General features: G+C 38.1%; 1 pseudogene; it reads right to left on the minus strand.

Moving 5' to 3' along the window:
- Positions 1-5623: 5623 nt before the first annotated feature.
- On the minus strand, positions 5624-6646 carry LOC140512208 (endonuclease 8-like 2 pseudogene; annotated as a pseudogene).
- Between the last annotated feature and the right edge of the window lie 1718 nt (positions 6647-8364).

The following is an 8364-nucleotide window of genomic DNA, read 5'->3' on the forward strand; positions in this document are numbered from 1 at the left end:
GATTTCCAGCCCAAGGTAGCCTAGAAAGCCAAGAAAAAAAAGTCTATCACATGGGGCATGGAGTGGAGTGCAGCCCATGGAGTCCAGCCCAGCCTTGGCCATGTAGCATCAGCAGGAACAAGACCAGAACAGGACTGGGGGACAGAATTCCCAGAAGCCCTTCTGGTTCTCAAATCTCTCAAACCTCGAATGCCAAAGAAAGCTTGAAAGATCAGTGAGAAAGCTTTTTCACCTGAGTGAGAAGGGAGCAGGGTCTGTCCCTAGGCCTAGACAAAGGCGGCAGCAGCAGCCGTAACAGCAGCAGTGGAAGCAGCAGCGTCCATTGTTAGATCCCTCTACCTAAAGCAGTGGATCTGAGTCTCATCCTTGAGTGACTCTCCTGGGTTGTGCAGGAGTGCAGGCTGGTGTGGTGGAGTTGGTGGAGGCTCTGGAAAGGGAATTTTACTCACAGATTTTTGGGCAGAAAACTTTTGTTAGGTCCTAGACTAGAGAGCTGGCTAGGAGAGGAGTAAATGCTTCTCCTTTGACTATATACTTTGGAGGAAATGAGAACTTACAGGTTCCCAAAGTATACCTCCCCTCTTGAGAAAGGACTCAAAATTCAAGTAACTGACTTGGAAAATCCCCCCCCCCCAAAAAAAAAGGAATAAAATGAGGCTATAGAGGGCTACTTTCTTGATGAACGGGTATTTTCTTCTATTCTTTCAGACAAGATAGAACAAAGGTTACCATTACAGGGAGACATAAAAGTCAAGCCTTTGCGTCCAAAACATACAAAATAAATAGGTAATGGTCTCAGGCCATGGAAGAGCTCAAATAGGATTCTGAAAATCAAGTAAGAGAGGTGGAGGAAAAATTTGGAAGAGAAATGAGAGTGATGGAAGAAAATCATGAAAAGAGAATCAACAGTTTGCTACTAGATCCCCAAAACAATGCTGAAGAAAATGACACCTTTAAAAATGGACTAAGTTAATTGACAAAAGCGTCCAAAAACCAATGAAGAGAAGAATGCTTTAAAAAGCAAAATTGACCAAACGGAAAAAAGAGGTTCAAAGCTCACTGAAGAAAATAGTTCTTTCATATTTAGAATGCACCAGATGGAAGCTAATGACTTCATGAGAAACAAAGAAATTACAAAACAAAACCAATAGAAAAAATATTGAAAAAATAGAAGATCATGAGAAATATTTCATTTGCCAAACAACTGACCTGGAAAATAGATTCAGGACAGACAATTTAAAAATTATGGAACTATCTGAAAGCTATGGTCAAAAAGAAAAAGAAAGTAGACATCATCTTTCATGAAATTATCAAGGAAAACTGTGCTGATATTCTGGAACCAGCAGGCAAAATACATATCAAAAGAATCCCCCAACAACCTCCTGAAAGAGATCCAAAAAGAGAAACTCCTAGGAATATTGTAGCCAAATTCCAGAGTTACCAGGTCAAGGAGAAAATTTTGTAAGCAGCCAGAAATAAGCAATTCTATTGTTGTGGAAATACAACCAAGATAACAAAAGATCTAACAGGTTCTACGTTAAGGGACTGAAGGGTATGGAATATGATATTGCAGAAGTGAATAAAACTAGGGTTAAAACAAAGAATCACCTACCCAGCAAAATTGAGTATAACCGGGGGAAAATGGACATTCGATTAAATAGAGGACTTTCAAGCATTGTTGATGAAAAGATCAGAGCTGAATTGAAAATTTGACTTTCAAACACAAGAATCAAGAGAAGCATGAAAAGGTAAACAGGAAAGAGAAATCACAAGGGACTTACTAAATTTGAACTTTTTATATTCCTACATGGAAAGATAATATTTGTAACTCCTGAAACTTTTCTCAGTATTTGGGTAGCTGGAGGAATTATACACACATATTTGTATATAGACAGAGGGCAAAGGGTGAGTTGAATAGGAAGGGATGATGCCTAAAAAAAAAAGGCAAGGAATATCTTTTTCAATGGAGGGGAAAGGGGGGGAGTTGAGAGGGAAAAAGTGAAGTTTGCTCTCATTACATTTGACTTAAAGAAGGAATAACATCCTCACTCAATTTGTTATGAATATAGATATGCCAGTACAGGAAAGTAGTGGAGAGGGGGATAGATTAGGTGAGAGGATGATGGAAAGGTGGGCAAATGGGAGGAGGGAGCAATTAGAAGCAAACACTTTTGGAGAGGGACAAGGTCAAAAAATAGAATAGAATAAATGAGGGGCAGGATAGGATGGAGGGAAATATAGTTAGCCTTACACAACATGACTAGTATGGAAGTCTTTGGCAAAACTACACATATATAGCCTATAACGAATTGTCTGCCTTCTTAGTGTGGATTGGTGGAGAGGGAGGAAGAGAGAGAATTTGGAACTCAAAGTTTTATGAACGAATGTTGAGAATTGTTTTTGCATATAACTGGGAAATAAGAAATACAGGTAATAGGGTAAAAAATCTATCTTGCTCTACAAGAAAAGAGAGAAGATGGAGATAAGGGAAAGGAGAGGCGTGATAGAAGGCAGGGTATATTGGGAGAAGGGGTAACCAGACTCCACAACGTTTTGGGGTGGAATGAGGGGAGAGATGGGGAGAAAATTTGGAACTCAAAATTCTGTGGAAATGAATGTTGAAAACTTTCACTTATTAATAAACATGTCGGGAAAAATTAATAAAAGAAGAAATTATCAAAGAAAACTGCCCTGATATTCCAGAAGCAGAGGGGAAAATAGAAATGACAAGAACACATACATTACCTCCTGAAAGAGACCACAAAAATGAAATTCCCATGAATATTATGGCTAAATTCTAGACTTCTTAGGTCAAGGAGAAAATATTGCAAACAGCCAGAAAGAAACAATTCCAATATTGTGGAGCCACAGTCTGGACAACACAAGATCTAGTAGCTTCTACAATAACGGGTCAGAGATTTGGAGAAAGATATTCCGGAGGGCAAAGGAGGTAGAATTAGAACCAAGAATCACCTACCCAGCAAAATTGAATATAATACCTCAGGGGGACAATTTTACTTTGATGTTAAGAAGTCTGAAAACTGCCACGGCTGTCAATGATTTAGTCGCCCTGAGGCCTGTTCAGGCCCAGTCTGTGCCAGTACAGCTCTTGCTGGACTCTGCTCCACTCCTAATCTGGCAAGATGTATGCTTCCAATCTACCTTCCAAGTTGTTTTGGGCTGCAGATTTGATTCACACTATCATTCTCTTGTTCTGTAACTCCAGAATTTGTTTAGAGTCATTTTTACAGGTATTTGGCAGGATTGGGGAGACAGCCCAAGCAAGTCCCTACTTTTACTCTGTCATCTTCGCTCTTCCCACCCATCACTTACACTTGCTAGTAACTTGCTATTGATCTCTACCTGCCATTCCAAGTTTAAATGTCTCTTCTCTTTCAAAGGGAAAGCAGAAGCAAACTAAGAAGTCATCAGCTCTGCCATTTCTCTACTGTCAGCTGTCATCATCCCATCCATTACAAGCAAAAGTCATTTCTCTTCGTTTATCAGCTTTACCCCGTAAACGACAACAACAACAAAAACAAAAACAAAAAAAAAATCAGTCTTTTGTATTTTCCTTCTCTTAGGGAGTTTCAGACCCTTTGAAGCTTTATTTGACTCTATTTTTACAGGCCAATGTCATATTCCTAAATTTGACCTTTGCTTCCTTTGGCATTTGAAGTTTCTTCTTTTTTTTTTCTAAGTCAGTCATTGAGTTTTCTCTGCATCTGCAATGGCCTACTTAGACAAATATCTTTTTTCTTCCTCATAGAAATAATTTTCTTTTGATTCTTCAGATTTTTTTATTTCCAAGTTCTTCTTTTGTTTTTCTACTCTATGGGTAGATAGACACTATTAGTAATATACTTTGATTATTTCTGGAGCACAGAGAGACAATTATCCAGGAAAAAGTGGTGGTCAAGAGTGTTAAATACTGATGACAATATTATTAACCCTTAAGACTGATAATAATATTAACTGTTAAATACGAATAAAATATCAAGGGGGATGAAGATGGAGAAAAGTCAATTGTATGTTGTAATTAAGAAATCTATGCAAACTTTGAAGAGACATGAAACAGGTGAATGGGTGGTAAAGAAGAAATTGAGAAACTGTGATACTGAAAGGATAAGGAAAGAAATACAAAAGTTAAGAAGAGAAGTGAGTTTAAGAGGGAAAGATATTGTAATGACGTATGAAATACAAATCACACAGCCTATCCATATTGTTTCATTCTATGAAGCTCATTGTTTTCCACAGAAGTGGTAGGGGGTGTGATTCTTATCATTAGTTGTCTCGGTGTGCATAGCCTATGCCACAATTACTGCTTGATAGAATACAAGATATTAATAGACTATTTCATTAATGTATAGGGTGATTTTTTTGGCATTGATCACCAATATGTTTTGGTCCCCATGGAGATTAGAAGTCGTTCTACAACTTTTGAATTATCTAGATCATTTATAGGCTAATTTCCTCAGTGTAACATAACTATTACTTTTCCAAAGTGGGATTTAAACTGAGGTATTCTTTATTATAAGACTGTTCTACGACACTACATCACATTGCCTCTCACAATAGGAGTATATGTAACTATAGATGATATGTTGTATAAACACACACACACAAATACACAAATATAATATATATGTGTATATTTGCACACATATCAGCTGAAAGAGAATATCAATATTTCCAGTACCAGATGGCTGCCTTAACAGTCTTTCTTTGTAGTTGTATTCGTTGATCAAGAAAATGAATTTCTTCAGTTTTTAAAATTAATCTAGGAAGTTAGAATAAGGAGTATCAGAATACCTACACATTGTTTTTTGGAATTCAACATTGCCTTCAATTTTTATTGGCAAAAAAACCAAGATAGTCAAAGGTAAAAGGTTAAGTTTTATTTTTGTGCTTCAAGATCAATACCAGGATAGGCACTAGATCTTGACCAGGGGCTTTGTAAATATTAATGTTTCAATTTTTAAATAACATCAAACAGGAAAAAAAATAAACCTCAAAGGAATCTCAGATACATCCATTAGATTCACAGATGATTTTGCAAATGTCTGTTTTTTAACTGCAGAACTTTGACCCTAAGATATTTTTCTTTTAACCTCTGTCAAAATATATCCCTTTCTTCTTTTAAATGTGCAAATGAAATATCAACATTTAGCAAGGTATCTTTCTTAACAAATAAACTTCTACATGCAAAAGTAATTTTCTTTTGGAGCCAGTTGCCTACACCTTTTATTAATCACTGGACATTTCAAAAAGAGAAACCTCTCAAGAAAAAAGGTCCCAAACAAACACCTTAGAAACTTCTCGAATAAGCCCTATCTCATTTACCTTTTTATTCTGAACTTAGATATCATAAAGGAAGTATTTCTATGTAGAAAGGACACAAAAAGAGAATTGCATGAAAATGTAAACTTACATTTCAGAGCACTTGCTTTAAAAAAAGTATATAATTCCACATTTTACCTTCAAAACTCTTCTTGTTGTCTGTACTTCCATCTGAACTTTCTTCTTTTCCCTTTTGTACAAGCCCCACCCAGTTTAACATAGATCAACTGGCACCAAAGAAAAGAGGGAAACACAGTCTCTTTTTACAGGTGTATGAAGTACGTTAGAGAAACTTTTCCTGAGCGGCCTGAACTTCATTAGGCTCTTCTGGTGTCACCTTTGGTTGGCAATGGGGGCACCACGAGGTAGGTCTCTGAAAACCATTTGGAGACCCAAAGCTATCCTTCATAACCTGGACACTGCTTTCCAGCAGGACCCTGCTCTTTATGGTAGAGCAGATGATGATGTGGTTTCCCCTCCAATTTTTTCTGAAGCCAGTCAACACTGAAACTCACTACATGATCCAGCAAGGACTGAAGGTTCAAAGCAGTTAAGCAAGAACCTAAAGAAAGGGGATGGATTTTGGCCAAGCACAAAACTTCATTCTTTATGATGTTTCCCAATCCTGCAAAGACTATTTGGTCCAGAAGAGTATAGCAGACAGGGTTAGCCTGCTTCAAAGCTTCCAAGGCTTCTCTTCAATCAAACTCCTTGGAGATGATATCTGAAGATGGTTTGACCATGAGTACCAAGCACCAGGATATCCAACAATTATAAAATGCCAGGAAGCAGAACCAACCTGGGGAAGGGGTCCTTCCAGTCTCCCTTCTTGTTGGCTTTTGTGGCTCTGGAGTATTCACTTGCCCGAAAGCTACCAAACATACCAAAATGGAAACAAAGGCAAGGCTTCAAATTGTGAGAAGTATTTAGCCACCAAGGTTTATTAAGAGACTCCTTTTCTTCTTCCCCAAGCTCAGGGGTTTTAATGGCTGAAGATGAGCCAGGAACTTCTTGTCCATCTAACCTTGAGGTAGATTCAAGTTTATGGGTTGCTTGTTTCTTTTGGGAGTTTCACTTCCTTTTGGAGATGCTTTGGCAATAGGAAACTGTCAGAAATCCCCAGGTCTTCAGTTAGGCCAAAATTAAGATATAAATTCTTTCCATGGACTTGTGAATCCTGGAGTCGCAGCACCTGTGGCATGTTAGGGTTTATTTTCTTACTATTGCCCCCTACGGTGACCACCAGCTGCTCCACAAACGGAGCCACCAACTGGTGGAACTTCCTCAGAGATAGCCCTTCCAGCATTTCGTTACAGAAGTCCACGAGAAATCTCATAGAAGCCGCTGGCCGGTCCAGGGTCCCAGAACTTGCAAAACTCGAGTGGAACAGGACCTAAGAGGCGGCTTCCAGTTTTTGCAGAAGAACTTGAGATCAGCAGCTTTTCCCCAGCAGGGAACCATAAATGGCGAGGTTTAGGGGTGATGGGGACCCCAAAATATACACAGTCCAGGTCGTGCTCAAATGAATTTCACTCAAGCCTTCTTAAAGCCAAGGAAAATAAGTTTATTAAAAATCGCCAAATTGAGTTGGCTCTTAAGGAGCATAAGCATTTGTAACCCTTGTATTAACAAGTGGGCCAGATAGAATCGCAGGTAGACAGAGTCTGAGCTGGATGGAATCTGAGCCCTTGCACATATTTTCATGAAAGTTGAATTAACACTGAATTATATGGAAACTGAGATTTCCAAATTCCAATTTAAATGGCTGACGTAAATAAGAGAAATAATAAAGTTCAGCATAACAAGTTACAAAAAAACCTACTTTTTAAAAAGGGTTTTACATTTTCTGCCTAGAGCAAAGGAATGGAGGAAGCCCAAATAATTTGTTTAAAAATTATCTCCACAAAGGGATTAATACTTCAATATATTAAAGATCTTAGATGATTAAAAAGATGATAAGCTCTAGAACCTTCCCAGTTTTAAGGACAAAATGTATTTTTAGCCTGTATCTCCATAAGAAACATTAAATCTATATAGTGTAGATTCATTAATTCATAGCTTTTTTTGGTCTTTCCTGCCACCATAACATCATAGTACCATTTTATGATCAAATTATTTGTTGTGTTATTGTTTGCTGATTTTACTAGCTTATTTCTTGACTTTGAATTTCATGTTAATGTTAGGCTGTGCTCACCTTGAACTACAGAGACATTCTCCATAGCTTAAGGCTTCTTTCTTAGAGCTAATTCTTTGTATCTACAAGTTTTGTGCTTCCTAGATGTTATAACGCAAGTAGATCTATGATCACTCCTAGTCTGCACGTTGGTCCTTACCCAGAAGAAATCCTGGCTCCCTGTAGCTACAAGTGCCCATGATCCTCTTTCATTTAGAACTGTAACCAGTGTGATTGAAAACCGGCATTTCTCTTCATCCTGGAACTGAGAATCAGAAATGTATTTTTGCAAAAGAGTTGTCAATTAGTGCCAACTAAGCCCAGTGCCAAGAAAGGGGCTCCTGTAATTTCTGTCTGACTCCCCACCCCTTACAATCTCTGAGCTAAGAGTTTACAAATCTGCTGTGGTGGCTACTGTACCACCATCACCTGTGGAGGTTCCACACCAGCCTCCACCGTGGTATTACAAATTTTTTCAGGCAAATCTCTTAATTTTTAATAGTCCAGAAAAGTGACTCTCTCTGAATTTCTGTTGGCTCTTCCTCTACACAATTTGAACTGAGACAATATTTTAAAATTGTTTGAGTGAAATATTAGGAGAGTTTATATGATTGGTTGCCTGCATCCACTAACTTCACTATGCTGTCACATGGAAAGCTTTTTAAGGAAGACTACTGGGGGCTGAACAAAGATAATGGAGACACAGCAGTGACTTGCTTGTGCTCTCCTTCAAAACCCTCCCAAATACCTGACAAAATGACTCTAAACAAATTGTAGAGCTACAGATCCCACAAAATGACAGAGTGAAAGACAGTCAAAGACAACTTGGGAAGTCAACAAGAACGGTATAT

Source organism: Notamacropus eugenii, chromosome 6 (genome assembly GCF_028372415.1).
Source record: "Notamacropus eugenii isolate mMacEug1 chromosome 6, mMacEug1.pri_v2, whole genome shotgun sequence".
In the NCBI taxonomy this organism is placed as follows: domain Eukaryota; kingdom Metazoa; phylum Chordata; class Mammalia; order Diprotodontia; family Macropodidae; genus Notamacropus; species Notamacropus eugenii.